The sequence below is a fragment of the Glycine max genome, chromosome 11 (assembly GCF_000004515.6).
Source record: "Glycine max cultivar Williams 82 chromosome 11, Glycine_max_v4.0, whole genome shotgun sequence".
Lineage (NCBI taxonomy): Eukaryota > Viridiplantae > Streptophyta > Magnoliopsida > Fabales > Fabaceae > Glycine > Glycine max.
In genome coordinates, this window is record NC_038247.2 from 23,759,202 (window position 1) to 23,777,692 (window position 18,491).

The 18,491-nt window shown below is 31.5% G+C and overlaps 1 long non-coding RNA gene and 1 pseudogene across 1 annotated transcript; both read right to left on the reverse strand.

Moving 5' to 3' along the window:
* Positions 1 to 2,149: 2,149 nt before the first annotated feature.
* LOC100818400 (cleavage and polyadenylation specificity factor subunit 2-like) lies at positions 2,150 to 10,275 on the reverse strand (annotated as a pseudogene).
* A 4,524-nt stretch (positions 10,276 to 14,799) lies between these two features.
* LOC106795188 (uncharacterized) lies at positions 14,800 to 18,063 on the reverse strand. Its single transcript, XR_005887045.1, has 3 exons — positions 17,749 to 18,063; positions 17,372 to 17,595; positions 14,800 to 17,218 (listed from the first exon to the last, which is right to left on the reverse strand). It is a non-coding gene; the product is annotated as an uncharacterized lncRNA (long non-coding RNA).
* Positions 18,064 to 18,491: the final 428 nt, after the last annotated feature.

Here is an 18,491-nt window from a genome sequence, read left to right on the forward strand (position 1 = left end):
AATAACAAGAATAAGCTTTTTATGTAATTTATCGGATTCAAGAATGAACTCTTCAATATAAATAACATTTAAATTGAAATTCTGGTAACATTTAAATAACATACAAGTTCAGTAGAATTTCTCCAAGCAAATGAATATTCTAAAGTATATTCAGAGAAATCTTGAGTAAAAAACTGCTACTTAAATTGTAGTGTAAAGTTTTTTAACCCACTATCTTTGTTCATTGGCAACTAGTATAAAAATCATTCACATACTTAAACCAATATCTTAAAGAAGTTCCAAGTAAACAGTCTATAAGGAGGTTTGAGTAATGATGACACGATGCAGCAGACGCAAGGCCTATAAAAAAATGCAGTAGGCGTAAGAATAATTTACTACAAAACAAATGAAGCTTACTAGAATGTTAAAAACAGAACCGCAGAACATCTAGGAGGAGGTAGTAAGAAAGAGCAAGAGGAAGAGAGTCAAGAAGAGGTTTACCAGGGTTGGAAATTTGGCAAGTCAAATGAAACAAATTTTGGATTTGTTTTGCTTTTTCTGCAAGTCATAGATAAGAAAAATATCAATTCATATCATTTAAACAAAAAATAACTATTAATTAAATATATTTAAGATATTTTTAATATATTTTTACTATAAAGAATAACTCATATTTAGAAGTTATCAATATCTTTTGGATATTTTAATCTTTTCTTTTCATATCTGCATAAATAATAAAAATATCAATCCTCATCACTTAGGCCAAAAATAACTGCTAAATAAATATTTTAAAGATATTTTCAATATATTTTTATTTAAAGATATTTTCAATAAATATTTTTAAAGATATTTTCAATATAGCATTTACTAATCTTTGAAATTTTATGTCTATTGTATAAGATAAATGTATCAATTATTTTTTTTATTGTGTTTTTTAATTTATTTTAATACTACTAACTAATTTTCTTTTTTATAATTAACAAACATAACGAAAAAAATATTAACAACACATAAATTTAACTACAAAAGTACATACAAAGTAACTAAAAAATTGTACTCTAATTTTCTTTTAAAAAAATAAAAAATTTAATTTCATAAATAAGTAATTTTAAAAACCTATTAAAAGAATTATATAATATAATATTTATATTTTATAATATTTTAAATTAAAAAAAAAACATAAAAGGAGAGAAAAAGTCCCAAGTAATGTATATTGGGAATTAAATTGAAAAATAGTGTAGATTGGGAAAACCTAGGAGAGAGAAGGTGTAGTTACAGAAAAAAGCAATCTCATACCCGTACCCGAACCCATACCTGATCAACTCGGGTATTACCCGTCAAAATTAGGACGGATTCGGTCGAATACCCATGGGTACGGATTTTCTTACCATGTCTAGGGCCTTGTATCATCATTAAATCATATTTTAATTAAAAATAATTTAATCCATAATTAATTGTATTACTATTAAAAAGGTAACATGTATCGTCATTATGATAATTTGTATCATAATCAATTTAGTTATTAATAAAAGGATAAATTATATCATAGTTAAATAATTAAAATATATAAAAGAAAAAAGGAAAATAAGAAAAGAGAGAAAATGGGGTGTGAGGAGAATGGGTAGAGGAAGAGAGTGTAGGAAAACCGAAAATGGCAAGAGTGTTTTTTTTACATGTTTTTAAAAAAGTAAGTAGTGAGAATAGAAAACTCTCATCAACACACCATACAAGACCAATTGGCATTCACAAGTAATACAAAGCCCAAGTCTTGTTAAGTATATCCAATAAGGGAGTATGTGAAAGAACCCGTGTATTGGTCCTCCCAAATTGGAAAGGTTGTTGTTTTTTTATCATTTTTTTTCACTCGCCTTATTTTTTAATCTTTTTTTTAAAACTTCTAATGTTACATCAATTAGTGAGTTTTTTCTTTGGTAGTTTGTCTTCCAGAATTTTAACTACATAATTTTGTAAAAATTTGGCTTCTGGAATTAAATTCTTAGAAGTCTACTTTTAGAAATCTATTTACATACACACTTTGATATTAAGATTCGAGAAGTCCATTCATATAATAAATTAATAATTTTCACATATTTCTCCTGAACTTTGGTTTATTTGTTCAACGCCATGCTGTGTGACAAGAAAAATATACTTGTACAATGTCTAGTAGCACTATCTGAAAACATTTTTGCTCCTTTGAATTAGTTTGTAGAAATGATTTTCTTACTCTAAATTTAAAGAGCAATCATGATGACATTCAGCTAACTGCAAATTGTTATGTATGATACGACTTTTGATGGCTTTGTATCAAGTATCAAACTTGCAGCACCTTTATCTAGCTTTCCATTTATATCACTTCCACCCTGATAGAAAATAGGAAAAACGATAATCAAGGATTATTATTAAAAACATAGGGTTGAAGTATAGATGCCAGCAAAACTCTCCATTCCTCTAAATCAGAACTCTTAAATGACATGTGAGAAAATATTTCAGTTAGAAGCAGGATCTGTTACATGTCATTCAAATGTCAATGAAAGAACAGTTAAAAACATAGACGCCAAATGCAAAATAAACCATAACAAGTTACTGAGCTTAATATTATTGTATCATATGCTTTTCCTTTATAAAGTTTCCTTCTGCTTTATGATCCATTAATGTAATTGACTTTATGTTTGGCAAGTCTGAACATACTCTCAAATAAGTAAATTAATTATATTCCATCCATTGAAACTTGCAAGTTCTACTTCAGAATACAAACATGATATAAACACTAAGGTAGATTTTTTGAAAAAAGAAAGGTAGATGTTTCAAAAAAGAAACTTACATGCATTGCTGTCTGGTCACTGGTCCATGTCTTCATCCCTAATTACATAATCATCTGGATTTATGACCTCACCAAAATCATCCCACTCTGATGTATTCTCATAACAGGGAAATATTGGAGCAACACTCGTTGAAGGGGGAACAAATCCATCAATAAATATGTCCCGGTAACCTCCGCCTCGTGGACCAGTCACTGCAAGTGCAAATCAAATAGTGAAGGAACTTTATTAAAATTGTAAGAACTAATAAAAAATGAAAAAAAAATCAAGATATGCATATTCGCAGATAAATCCATACTCTTGATCTGTTTATTTAAGGTAAATCATGATTTATATTAAATAAAATTAAATAGTAATGTCACATTAGAAAATTCATAAAAAGATGAATAATGTTCCAAAGACAGTTCAATGTTGTTTAATGTGGTTGAAATGGTAGTCTTTCATTTTAAAACTCACAGATCAGGAGTATGTATTTGTCTGTGAATATGCATATCTTGATGGAAAAAAAGTTCATGTTTTAAGGTAAATATGACATGATTTATATTATAGTAATATCACATTAGAAAGTTCATAAAAAGATGAATAATGTTCCAAAGACAATTCAATGTTGTTTGATGTGGTTGAAATGGTAGTCTTTTATTTTAAAACTCAGAATGCCCAGTACTTATCAAGACACAAAACCAGTTGAAGACAAAAAGTCCAGTTCTATAATCATAGAAATTTTCAAATATACACAACACAACTCAAAATCAGACAGTTAAGGAGAAAATGTAATTATTACATGAATCTGAAATGGATAATTCCGATTACCTAATTACATTTTACATTTAACAGAACAGTACCAAATTTATACAACAACTCGTACCTTCAGGTGGTACATGGTTATTGCCAGAATCAATGACCATTGGATCACTAGTATCATTATCAGCCCCATGAGATGTTTTCAATTCTTCCTCTTTCATAAGACTGGCTTTTAAAGCTTCTTTTTTAATTCGATTTTGTTCTTCATAGGCGATTAGCTCTTCCCAACCAAAGGCACACACTTGGACACAACGACTTTGACAGCTTTTGGAGGTGGATCAGCTTGAAGCATACGAGCTAGTGTGGCAAACTACGCATCCAAACACATGAGGATCAGTTGAAACAAATGATAACTATTGAGAAAAACCCAAGTCCCACATTGGCTAGAGATATAAGACTAAGATAGAATATATAATTAAGATGCAACCCTCACTCCATGAGTTAGTTTTTGGAGTTTTTGAGTTAGGCTCAAGCTCACATTCTAAAATAAAAAACATCAAATTTAAGCTGTTAAAGAAAATACATCACAGATAAAAAATATTACATGACCAATGATCTTTTCTCCATTCTCATTGCTCAAAAATGAAAAAAAGGAAATCAAACATTATTAGCACAAGCATTGAGCATATTTTTATGAAAATAAATTTGAAACAATATTCTGTAAGGCTAATAGAAGAGAAGATACAGCCTGCTAAGATAGAATTTAAAAAACACAACAATAACAAAAGACAAAAGACGGAAAATTAGCAGCATTTGTATCTGTTTATGTGTGGTTGAAAATTGAGTAAGATAAAGGCAAGACAATTATTGGGTGGGAAGATTGTAAGGGTGGAAACCAGGATTGTATCACCTCAAATGCTACAATGAAAAGATATATCCAAACGGATACAAAGAAGGGGATGTTTTGGTCACAGGCATTATATTAGCGAAGACAAGAGAGAAAGAGCAAGCCAAGGTATATTACAATTTACAAATAGGTAAGGCTATGAACTAAACTCGATGACTATCCAATAACCAACAGAAGAAGCTCAATTCCAAAAGTTTGAATTATCTAATATTTTCACAACAGAAAAATCAATGCCCATGCCACATTACTTTAGAAACAACATTACGTTATATTCACAAGGACCAGTATCAAAGTAGGTCATCAGTAAATGCAAAGGAGAATATTTTATAGAGCACTGCAGTAACTAGCAACTGCAAACTTAAGCACATCCTTTCCCTCACTTGTTTAATCTTTGATGCCTCAGGAAAAGCTAAAACAATGTTCATATTGAAATTCAAAATGCAAATGCAACTGAAATCAACATTTAAGGAGAATAAACGTAGAGAAACATGCAATAATTTATAGTGATTCACATGAATACTGAAAGACATGAAGGAAAAAGAATTTTTTCTAAAGAATATACCTGGCCTCTTTCGGTAAAAAGGACAAGATTTTTTACATCATTGGCCCACTCAACAAATATATCATGAGAAAAGCCTGCTTCCAAACTTGCCATGGATGCTAGAACAACCTATGAAAGGTACATGTGAAAGAGTCAGTAAGGAATTTGGTCTGATGAAAGATAAGCATACAAAATAATCAACCTTTGGGCCATCTGGAGCATTGTCAAGCTCAGTCTTGTTAATCAGAAGGGTGACATACCAACAGGTACAAGCATAGCAGTCTAGTTTTAGACACAAAATAGCATTAGCAATCATAATCATAACAAGATATTAGTGATTTGTTTGATAACTTAAACTGCGACAACAAATAGGTTTTGAAAGGTCATTTTTCAATTTTCACTCCTTATTGGACAAAACCTTTACTATAGATATCTCAAGAAACTCAAAGAAATCATAGGTTTAACATGTCAACAGTAAGTAGGCGTCAATAGCATTTCTGAGAACCAAAAAACAACATATAAATAAACAATCGACATGAATATCTTACTCCAACTGTAAGTTAAGGATGAGACCACTTACTTCAAAAGAAATATATTTTCACGAGTTTTTTCAAAAGACTTTGCTATGGTATCACTCATCCACTCAAGGAAACTCTTCACATAATCAATTGTGCTGGATGCAACATATGTAAGAAAATATATAGGGTAGTTCAAGTTTTCATCTGCCCAATACTGCAAAAAACAAAATCTGATATTAACTCACATATACTGTAGGGAAAAAGGGGAGAAAGTGAGTATAAGAATGTGTCTTATACTGACCAATTCCAACATCAGAATAAGTTCCAACAGTCGTCCAGCTGTATATGATCAGAATAACCAAAGCACATAAATCCTAAACAGTTTTTTTTCATTTCTTGATTAAGATTAAAGTATATGCTTGCCTCATCAGTGAATGTTCTAAACATAAAACATTTCAGTTTTCTCTTAACAGCTTTCGAGAAAGCAAAAACTGAGAAAATCCATCTTAGTCATATCACAGTGCTGCAATACAAGATTAAAAAGATGGTTACCTCCAAATTCTTTGTCATTTTGACGTCTGTAAGGCTGATTGTTCAAAGCATTGTAAGCATCAGTTATTAGAACAGCTGGACGCACAAAAGAACCTAGAACAGTTCCATTCAAATGCCTAATAAAAATTTGATTGATAAGTAGCTTCCTTTTTTCTCTCTAAAGATATATAAGATAAAATTTAACCATGGGTAATTTACCTTTCTTTCCTATGATTAAAATCAACAGCATATATGACGTCCTCACCATCCTTTGTAATTTTCCAAATAGTACCTCCCAGAAGATGTCCAGCAACATGAGGTGCAATCACTATCCCTTCTCCCTTGCCTAAAAGTTGTTAAAAATTAAAATGTCAATAAAGATAACACAACCAAAATGAGGGGATATTAATTAGTTGTCAGAAGATGGGTTATGAGCCTAACTCAGCCCTACAAAACCGACGTGTAATGTGAGAATTGCCTCACTTATATAGTTATCTTGGTATTATCTTTAGTCAATGTGGGACTTCAATATGTCCCATTTTGCCCACGACTACCCGCCATGTGGAACTTTCAACACACACCCTCTATCTAGGGGTGACCACAATTTAGGTGACTTTTTCCAACATCCCCCCTCACACTCAAAGCTAACTGGCCTTAGATAGAGAGGGTGCATCTTATATATCTATTGGGAAACTTTACTTAGAGCGAATTGGTTTTATGCTGAAATCTAACAGTAGTGAAACATGAAGGCATATTAGAATCAGAGAGGTACTCTAAAAGATTAAATAGCATTGATCGAGAAGATTACATAAGAGGTTGGGGTGACAATACCCTATTTCATAGAAGTGTCGAAATTTTTTTGTCTCACATAGTCACATCAAAAGCTTTAATTTTATGAATTGATAATGCATGCTTTAATTTCATATCATCAATCACTGTATGCATTTATATCATTCTAACTTCTTCAACATGGATAAATACTTCACATAGTGTAAATCAGTAAACTTTTTACCACAAAAATGTGTATTAATTTTCTGAAAATACTATGAAGTGGATTCACATGAATACTAGATTTCTTTCAATTCAAAGCTCCAAAATATTTGAAATTGAGGTGCATTCACAAATAAACTAAACTTTTGAATCAATTTTCTCTGGTCGTTAACAAAAATCTTCTATTCATGCAAATAATTCTAGACACTAGACACTGAAAATATGTGAAGTTGTTATTATTCAGGGCACTTTCTATTTTACCAAATAACCATGAAAGGTGACAAAAGAACATATTTTCACTATATAGCATGGTAAACATAAAAAAATTAGGCTAGCAACAACTTCAAAATTGATCATTTTTTGGCTCCCCTATGAGAAATACCCTTAGCTTCAAAGAGAGCTGCTGCTCAGTTAAAGGGTTTCAGTTTGCAGGGAACTTTGGATTTCCTAAAGGCCTTTAATTTCATTTCAACAAATAAAGGGTTGAATGAGATTATGGTTCAGAAACTAGCCTATATTATATAAAAACTAAAAAGATAACAGTGGGGCAAAAGAAGAGAGAATACGGAGGTGAAAGAGTGGAGTTAAACAAAATGCATACTACCACTTCAATGCATCACATTACAACAATTGTTCAAATTCCTACCAGAGAAATGATGATTCTGAGAATATGTTATCCTCGTTACACTCTGGAAAGCAGAATCAATATCATCAAGCGTGAACAGATCGAACCCCGACACTTGCTACAAAAAGAACAAGATACCTCAACCTAACCATTCAGTTATATAACACACATTTTCCAAATTCTATCTAGTCATTAAAAAGGCAATCACACACACAGAAGAGGACGAGATATTCAACATCCTACAAACCACCACCAACAACAACAACAACGCCTTATCCCACTAGGTGGGGTCGGCTACATGGATCAACTTCCGCCATAATGTTCTATCAAGTACCATACTTCTATCCAAACCATTAATTTCGAGATCCTTTTTGATAACCTCTCTTATAGTCTTTTTGGGTCTTCCTCTGCCTCGAATTGTTTGTCTTCTCTCCATCTGGTCTACTCTGCTCACTACAGAGTCTACCGGTCTTCTCTCTACATGCCCAAACCACCTAAGTCTATTTTCCACCATCTTCTCTACAATAGGCGCTACTCCAACCCTCTCTCTAATAGCTTCGTTTCTAATTTTATCCTGTCGAGTCTTACCACACATCCACCGCAACATCCTCATCTCCGCTACACCTACTTTATTCTCATGTTGGCTCTTGACCGCCCAACATTCTGTTCCGTACAAAATCGCCCGGTCTTACCGCAGTCCGATAAAACTTTCCCTTTAGCTTGATCGGTACCTTTGCATCACATAACACCCCCGATGCTTTTCTCCATTTCATCCATCCTGCTTGAATGCGATGATTCACATCCCCTTCAATTTCCCCATCATCCTGTATTACAGACCCAAGATATTTAAACCGTGTGACTTGAGGGATAATATGGTCTCCTATTTTCACCTCTGAGTTAGAAACCCTCCTTCTTTTGTTGAACTTACATTCCATATACTCCGATTTGCTTCTGCTTAGGCGAAAGCCATGTGTTTCTAGAGCTCGTCTCCAAGTTTCCAACCTCTCATTCAACTCCTCCCTCGACTCTCCAAGGAGGACTATGTCATCTGCAAAAAGCATGCATCTCGGCGCTATCTCTTGGATTTGTTCCGTGAGGACATCCAGAATTAAGGTAAAAAGGTAGGGGCTAAGAGTTGACCCTTGATGTAAACCAATTGTGATGGGAAAATCATCTGACTCTCCACCCTGTGTCCTAACACTAGTCGATACCCTAATCATACATATCTTGGATAGCTCGAATATATGCAACCCTAACCCCTTTCTTCTCTAGAGCTTTCCACAAAATCTCTCTAGGCACTCTATCATACGCTTTCTCCAAGTCAATAAAAATCAAGTGCAAGTCTTGTTGGGCCATGCGATATTGCTCCATCACCCGCCGTAATAAATAAATCGCTTCCATGGTCGACCTTCCCGGCATGAAACCAAATTGATTCTAAGTAACTTGAGTCTCCTTTCTTAATCTCCGTTCGATCACTCTTTCCCATAATTTCATGGTATGACTCATGAGCTTGATTCCCCTATAATTTGCACAATTTTGTATATCCCCCTTGTTCTTATAGATTGGCACTAACGTGCTTCTCCTCCATTCCTCCGGCATGCGTTTTGACCTCATAATTTCGTTAAAGAGTTCGGTGAGCCACTCAAGACCTCTATCTCCAAGAGTTTTCCACACTTCAATAGGTATGTTGTCTGCCCCCACCGCCTTACCATTACTCATTCTTTTCAACGCTTCCTTTACTTCCTGTTTCTGAATCCGACGATAGTACTTATAGTTCCGGTCCTATCCTACAAACCACCAAGCACAAAAAATCTTCCTCCTAACAACAAAAAATCAAACAAACCAGCATGGAATTTCACCTTTCATGAGAGGTACTGGTCATACATAGTGAGGAGGCCCAATATGTAGATAGGCTCCGTTGAATAAACCGGGGCAGAGAGTCCAAGCCGCTTCATGGCATATGGAAGGGCACCAAGGTGAAGTGTATCCGCATGTGAAAGCAAAACAGCATCTATGGTTGATGCTACCCTACATGCCAACCACACAACCTCAATATGAAATCAAAGGTAACAAAATAAAACATTCCTAAAAGGCTAAAACACAAGCTTCATTCCACAAAAAGAAATTTATAATTTTCTTCTTTCTAGTTCTACTGCCTCAATAACAAACAGGGAATGAAGGAAAAGACCTCATAGAAATCAATATTCGAGCTGAAAATCACATTTTGTTATGAAGCAAAGATACCCACATAAAAAAGTTCACCAGAAACATTCCTAGAACATCAATGTCATTGGCTTTCACAATTATAACCCCACCCCACGAAAAAAAAAACATTGTTCTTCTTCTTCTTTCTAGTTTCAATGCCTCAAACGGGGAGGGGTTTGAAACAAAGATACCCACATAAAAAAAAATCAATTTGTTTTGCTCCCTTAAGAAGGGTAGGTCATAAAATGCAAGAGAGAGAGAAAGTGAGACCTGGCGAGGGGTTGAAGGTGGGAAGGGTCGAAGTGGTCGTTCCAGCCACAGTCGACGAGGAAGTTGAAGCCATCAATGGAGACCAAATACGAGAGAGGGTTCTCATTGTACACTCCACACAGTGGCATTACTCGCACTGATGTTCCCATTTTGATTTTGCTGCCACAAATCAAATTGTTCTTCGTCAAACCAGTGGGGTTTATGGAGAGAAAGAGGAAGGACGGGGAAGGAAGATGTAAATGGTTTTGTGACAAATAAGGGTAATTTTTTTTTTTGAAAAAATGTAAATTATATTAAACCTAGAAAATCAAAAGTCTCCCTAATACACAAAAGTTTCTATCAAGATGTTAAAACAAATAAAACAGGTGTGTTTGTCTATAGATAAGAAACTTAATCTTGCTAATAACCTCTATTACAGAAAATCGATAATCTTTAAAAATCAACTTGTTCCTAGACAGCCAGATGCAATAGACTGTAATTGCTATAACCAGACAACGAAATTTTCCTTGAACACCTAATGTGGATCTGCCCCTACCAAAAGAGTCAGTAATGCGCTGCAAAGAAGTGAGCCAAATCACAAATGTGAGCTAAACTTGGAGAGATTTCCGGCCAGAAAAAAAGTTTTTGACTCAGGGTCATCTGAACATGAAGGGCAAAGGGAATCCTTGTTCAAAAAAACAGTTTTGTCGAGAGTAAGCTGTCGGTTCCTTTTAGCAAGCCATAGAATGGAAGACATCTTAGGGAAGATTACTGGGTTACATATACCAGAACACCGACTAACAGTAGGCTTGACACCTCTAATGTATTCATAGACTTTTTTTGGGGGAAAATGTAAATTATATTAAATCCAAAATGATACAACAATAAACAAGGCATACCCCGCAGCTAGAGAAAATAAAAAACCTCCCTAATACAAGAAGACCTATATCAAGATGCTAAAACAAATGCAACAGATGCGCTTGCCAACAAGTAATTGTTCATTGGTGCTCCAAGATTGAATCCTCTTTTTGACAATAAGGGTAAAAAAAAAATTTTAACAGAAACATAAAAATAAATTATAATTAAACACAAGTAAAATAACAAATTTATCGAAATTAATAACCTAAATTATAGATTTATAATTTCAGTCCTCTATTTATTTTCAGTCGGTGATTTTGGTTTTTTTTTTTTTAATCTATGATTTTAGTTATTATATATGAAAAAATTGTTCATTTTAGTATAATCCTTGATTTTACATATGTTTTTATTTATTTTATTTAACTTTTTTAAAAATTATATTTCAATTTTCAATGTTATATATTAATAACTAATTTTATTTTCGTTTAGGTTTAAAATTATAATTTTTATTAATCAATAATATTAAAGATGAAGATTCTATCAATTATGTTTGTTATCCTTACTAACACAATTAATAAACAACTAAGGTTACTCCGGCTGGGCGCCTTGAATCCTACTGTTGTATTTAGTTCAATACATATCATTCAACTAATTTTTTAGATTTAATTACAATAATCAACGTTATTAAACTCAAGAGTTTACGTAGACTCGTGAGAGTTTCATAGACTCGACTCGTAAACTCAACTCGTAGACTCTTAAGAATCTACTTCATATAAAACTAATAACAAAATATTTATAAATAACATATTAATTAAACATTTTAATAATATAATAAAACAAAACAATAAATCATAAATTTCATAATATTTAAATAACCAAGTTTAGTAGTAATACATCACTACTAAATAATAACTTGTAGAGGTTATAGTAGTGTTAAATCATTCTCATCGAGGATTTGATGTTATTAGAGAAAAAAAGTTTGATATTATTAAAGGAGATGATTTTGTATTTGAGAATAACACTATAAATGAAGGTATGTTGAATGCTAAACAGATAGAAAACAATAAAAAGTGACTTACATTTTGATTAATTTTTTTAACTTGCTAACTCGTTGACTCAGTGCTAGATTTGAGAGTCTACTGAGTTTACTTAGAGTTTATAAAGTTTACCTAGAGTCTACTAAAAAAAGAGTTTACTTAAGAGTTAACTCGCAGAGGACAAGTGGAGTGGACTCATAAACTCACAAGAGTTAGTGAGTTAACTCGAGAGTTTGATAACCATGACAATGATTATTCTTGTAGTTTATTCTTATTATATTTCTCATTCTTCTTTTTTCTAACATTATTTTTAATGGCATTTATTAATTTCGTGAAACTTTCATCATGAGATTTAATAAAAATCATTCATTTATGAAAATAAACAAAGACAAAAGAAAATTATATTTAAATAGTGATATAAAAAAAATTTATCGTTAGTTATTTTACTATTCAATTATCTGTATAAAAAATTCTTATTTAATTAAACTTTAAATCTTAATTCATCTTGTTAAATTTTAATATAAATTATTTTACACATGTATTTCTCGACAATCATTTTAATATAAAATAATTGCAAAGTTAAAAAATTCATTAAAAATCATGTGTTTGAACTATAATAAATTTTAGAAGGCCTTTTACTTCCCACTCCCCCAAATGTTTCAAAAATTCCAATATGTGTTTGTTGTCCTCTATCTAAAGTGAAATCAGACTGACATAAAATTAGTCTGTGTTAGGATTATCCTTATTAATCTGGCTAAATATAATTGAACAGAACAATCTAGTTTAATCAAAACTGTTCTATTATTTTTAATGCCTCTACTTTTCTCCTGAACTTTGGTTTATTTGTTCAACGCCATGCTGTGTGACAAGAAAAATATACTTGTACAATGTCTAGTAACACTATCTGAAAACATTTTTGCTCCTTAGAATTAGTTTGTAGAAATGATTTTCTTACTCTAAATTTAAAGAGCAATCATGATGGCATTCAGCTAACTGCAAATTGTTATATATGATAATTTTATCTTATTGGAATTTTGTTATCGAATCGGGAATTATTTATGATAGTTTTTCTAAATTTTATAATATTTATCTTGAAAGTGAATATTTTTTATGAACTTGTGATTTTTTTATTGGCAAACTATAAAAAAATTACATACATACAAATTACACTCTTTTTTAAAAAAGAACGGTTATGCACTATTAAAGTAGTCCAAATGAGTTGACTTGCTGATCTTGTTGTCGAAAAAAATTCATGGTTAGGAACATTCTGTCCTCAATTTATTAAAAATTGATGCTAGATTATACATTCTGGCCACAAAATAATATTCCTTCAACACCATCTCTACTTTTTTAAATGTCACTAGACTTTGGCCTATACTGATGCATGAGCTTATACTCCTATTTGACTATTAAAAAGTTGAAATAATTAATATTGAGTTACATGTTAATATTATATATTGCTTGTTTAGAATAAAAGAAAGGATGCACAATAAAAACATGTGAAACAATCGATTACATGATTGGATAATATGTACCTCACTAAGTCATGAAACATCAAGAAGCACAAAAAAGATTTGAGGAAAAATATAAGTCCACGAAATAAGTTTATAACTAATCAAAGCAAACCATAAACTGTTTAGTCAAAATTAAAAAGAAATTGAAAAATTATTCGATACCCAAAGGTATTGAACTTACAACATTAATAAAAATATGAGAAGAAGACACATGAAATAATCTCTGGGATGCACATGACTACAATCAGATGTTAGTAGTGTGAGACCGTGCCTTCAAATTGTTGACTGCATTTTTTTTTCTCTTCTTTTTGATCGAATCCCCTCCACCATAAATTAAAGAAAATAATACACACAAAAATTACAGAGAATAAACCTTTCGTCCACGTTTAATCTACAATTAAAATTCATAGAACATTATAGATGGTAACCGAAATCTTACAACATTAATAAAAATATGAGAAGAAGGCACATGAAATAACCTTTGGGATGCACATGATTATAATCAGATATTAGTAGTGTCAGGCCGTGTCTTCAAATTGTTGACTACATTTTATTTTCTTCTTTTTGATTGAATCCACTTCACCATAAATTAAAGAAAGCAATACACACAAAAATTACTGAGCATAAACCTTTTGTCCACGTTTAATCTACAATTAAAATTCATAGAACATTATAGATGATAACCGAAATCTTACCACATTAATAAAAACATGAGAAGAAGACACATGAAAGAACCTTTGGGATACACATGGCTACAATGATTATTTTCATATCCTAACTGAATATGCTTATTAATTCGAAAATTATGATAATTTTCTTATCCTAATAGAATATTTAAAATTGATTGTTAAGTATCCATTAATTTAAAATGAAAACTAACAAAAATACAAATAAAATATGCTTATAAATTAAACGTTAATAAATTGACAATGATTACGGTAAAAACAAATACAAAATTGAAGCTGATTTGAATAATATGTTATTGATAGTGTAATATTTTAAAAAATTGATTGTTAAGTACCTACTAATTAGGAATAAGTCAACATTTAAATTATGATTATTTTCATATCCTAACAGAATATGGTCATTAATTTGAAAATTATGATTATTTTTATATCCTAACATAATATTTAAAATTGATTGTTAAGTACCTATTAATTTGAAATGAAAATTAACAAAAATACGAAATAAAATATGTAACATTTAATATTTAAAAGGAAAATTTTCTCTTCTATAAAAGATACATATAATTTAGAAAGAAAAAAAAATAGAATTTTGTGGATATATGATTAAACTTCATCTTTGCATGGAAATTTATCTGTATTTTTATAACTATTAAAATTCGCTTACTTCAAACACTATAAACGTATTTAAATTAACTAACTCAAACAGATGTGTTTAGAAAAAAAATTAGGTGGATACATGATCGGAGTTCATCTTTAGATGTAAATTTATCACTATTTTCATAACCACTAAAATTCACGTATAACAAACACTGCAACGTATTTGAATTAACTTTATTTTAGTTTAACTTTTCGTTCAAATTAATTTCAACAAATCTAGAAACATATCAAGTATTTGTAAGTCAGATAATATAACTGTATTAATATCGAATGGTTATAAAATTGTATTAATCTACAATTGTATCTAAAATAATATAACCCATTATTATTATTATAATAATAAATTATTATAAATGATTGTTATTATAAATTATTATCATTAATTATAAATGTTGAACCACGGTCTAGAAGGCTTTGTTTTTGTCTCCAATCATGAATTGACAATATTAGTCTAATCATGTTTATTATTATAATAATATATTATTATAAATTATTATTATTATTATAAATTTTTATCATTAATTACAAAAAATTATTTTCGTCATTATTATTTTTATTTTATTATTGTTATTAGACGCAAGACTTTCACTCTAACAGTCACACATTTGAATTCAAAATGGGATTGGATTTTCAACAATACCTGCAGCGGCACATTTATTTTTCTTGGAAACATTAATTCATTGGAAATGAAAACAAAATAAACATAAAAGTCAAAAAATAATAAATACTGATTGACATTGACGAAAATTGTAAATGTTGATTGACATTAAAGTAACAAAAACGTAGAAGGCATAAAATAGTGTGAAATTGAAGGAAACAAAACGCAGAAGCATTAAAAGTAAATTGTTTTTATTTTTAACCTGTATAAGCACAAATGCCAAGAATATCTACGACATGGATTTTGTACACGATGATACGTTACCATAATAAGAACAGAGACATTGGAGAAGATTAAAGATCACTCTTGAACCTCAAAGTTAATCATAGTAATAAAAGTAATTTTTTGCAAGTAATACAGAGATGAACACGGTAAAGAAAGGAACCCAAACATGCAACACAAAAAAAGATAAAAATAGGTAGCGAATGCAACACAAAGATCCATATTTTTTCATATTGTGCCATTAAGGCAGAACAATGACAATCTAACTATGTTCATATGATACCTATGAGTGGCATCCATTTCTGAGAGTTGTCATTGTCAGATTGTTTGTTGTTTGTTGTTCTCGGCCAAGACAATAACAAAAGTGCACTCAGTATACAAAAAAGTTAAAGATTGTAAAGCAAAGAAAAGAAGAACATGCAACAAAAATAGGAGAAACTTATGGGAAACATTCAAACCAGACAGGCAAAACCCCAATAAACCCAAAATGTTGACGACGGCACAAAAGCCAAGTATACAAAATGGAGAACATGCAAGTGCAGTCTCGGCCAAGAAAGTTAAGGTATATTATAGCGCAATTGCAGTCTCCGCCAAGAAAATACCGCAAGTGCAGCCTCGGCCAATATGGTAAACCAAACAAACTAAAAGAAGAAAATGCAACAAACATATGACAAACACCAAAAAAAATTATGTTTTGTACTGCAAGAACAAACATAACAAAAGAAAGACAGAACAATCAAAAAAATAACAAAGCCTTTGTGTTGCGTAAGATAATAGGACGAAACCCCAAAAAGGTTGGTATAGGCCAGAAAACGAAAGCAAAACAAAAGAAACACCAATGCTGAACCACGGTCTAGAAGGGTGAGAAACACAAAAAAAAAAAACAAACAATCGAAGAAAACATGAAAGAACATATGAGAAACTTATGTGAACCATTCGCCCGTCAAAAGAGAAGCACACAAAATGATGAACATGCAAGAGAAGTGAAAGGCAAAAAATTCGAATCTAACCAAGCAAGAGGAACAACAAAAAATTTCATCTTTAGTACTGCGAGAACAAACAAATCAAAAAAATAGGCAGAGCAATCGAAAAAATAGCAAAGAAAATGAAGCACTACTCTCGGTTGGTGGTGACTTCTGTCACCTTGGAAGCACTCCATTGTCCCTTCTTTCCCCGAGAAAAAACATTTTTAAGTATAAACGTATCGGAAATGAATATAAAATAAAAAAATATAAGGGAATCATATAGATCTGAGGTAGAAAAAGGGTAGAAAATAAAAATCACAAAAAACAAAAGGCGTATGCAGATAGGTATATATAGATAAAAAACGAACCTTCTTTTTGTTCAACTTGTTCCTTCTTCCGTCACCTTCCATGAAAATGAAGCTTTCTTCTGCAAAGAAAATGAAACACTTCCAAGCACTACTCTGGGTTGGTGGTGACTTCTTTCACCTTGGAAGCACTCCATTCTCTCTTCTTTCCCTGAGAAAAAACATTTTTCAGCATAAACGTATCAGAAACTCATAAAATCAAAAAAAAAATTAGGGAATCATATAGATCTGAGGTAGAAAAAGGGCAGAAAATAAAAATCACAAAAAACAAAAGAAAATACAGAAGGATAGGAGAGAAAAGAACCCATAAATAATTTTTCAGCCAAAGCAAGCAAAAAACTGCCAAACCCAGCAAAAAAGCTTCAGCCTTTGGGTTTTCCTCACGTGAGAGAAAACAACGGGCAAACCAAGCAAAAACCTTTGGGTTTTTCGGCCAAAACAATAAGAGAGTGATGGATTCCCTCATTCCCGTCCGGCATTTGGAGAACAACAGCACCAAGGCATTGTCCTCCATTCTCTCTTCTTTACCTGAGAGAAAACATTTTTCAGCATAAACATATCGGAAACGCATATAAAATCAAAAAATATAAGGGAATCATATAGATCTGAGGTAGAAAAGGGGAAGAAAATAAAAATTGCAAAAAACAAAAGAAAACACAAAAGGATAGGAGAGAAAATAACCTATAAATCATTTTTCGGCCAAACCAACAAAAAACTGTCAAACCCAGCAAAAAAGCTTTAGCCAAATGCATGCATAATTTTTGTGTCAAAGTGGAATACGGAGAGGATGAGAATGGAAGTGTATCACCGAAACCCTTCAGTTGGTGAAGCAAACCCTTCAAAATGCATCGGTCAAAGTGACACCTCGGTATTACGTTTCTTGAAAATGCAAACATTTAATTTAATTTCTTAATATTATTTTATTAAAATAAAAGCGTAAATATAAAAAGTTGACACGTAACCAAAAGCTTGATGATATTTTTGGATGGGAAACCGGTTAACCACAGTGCAACACGTCATAAAAATGGGTCACGTCAGCCAAGGACAGGGCCTTGTTTGTATAAGGATAGTAGATAAACAACACAGTATAATGTTGGATAATAGTAATTATAAAACTTGGACTTTAAATCCAATAGTATGTTTCTTGCAATTTGCGCATGTATGAAACTTTTTGGGCACTGCTACGCACACCAATTTCATATTTTTCCCATTTTGCCTTTTCATAAATGGAAGTAAAAATACTATTCCAATTATAATAATAAGAATAAAAAAACAACCTTAATAAATGAAAGAAAGAGACATCTTTTTTATCTAATATTGAAGGATTTGAACCAAGATTGATAGGATATGATATTCAAGGATCAGTTTACGAATTAATTTAAAATTAATGGTTCAAGCAAGAATCGAACATGTGACTTTCAGGT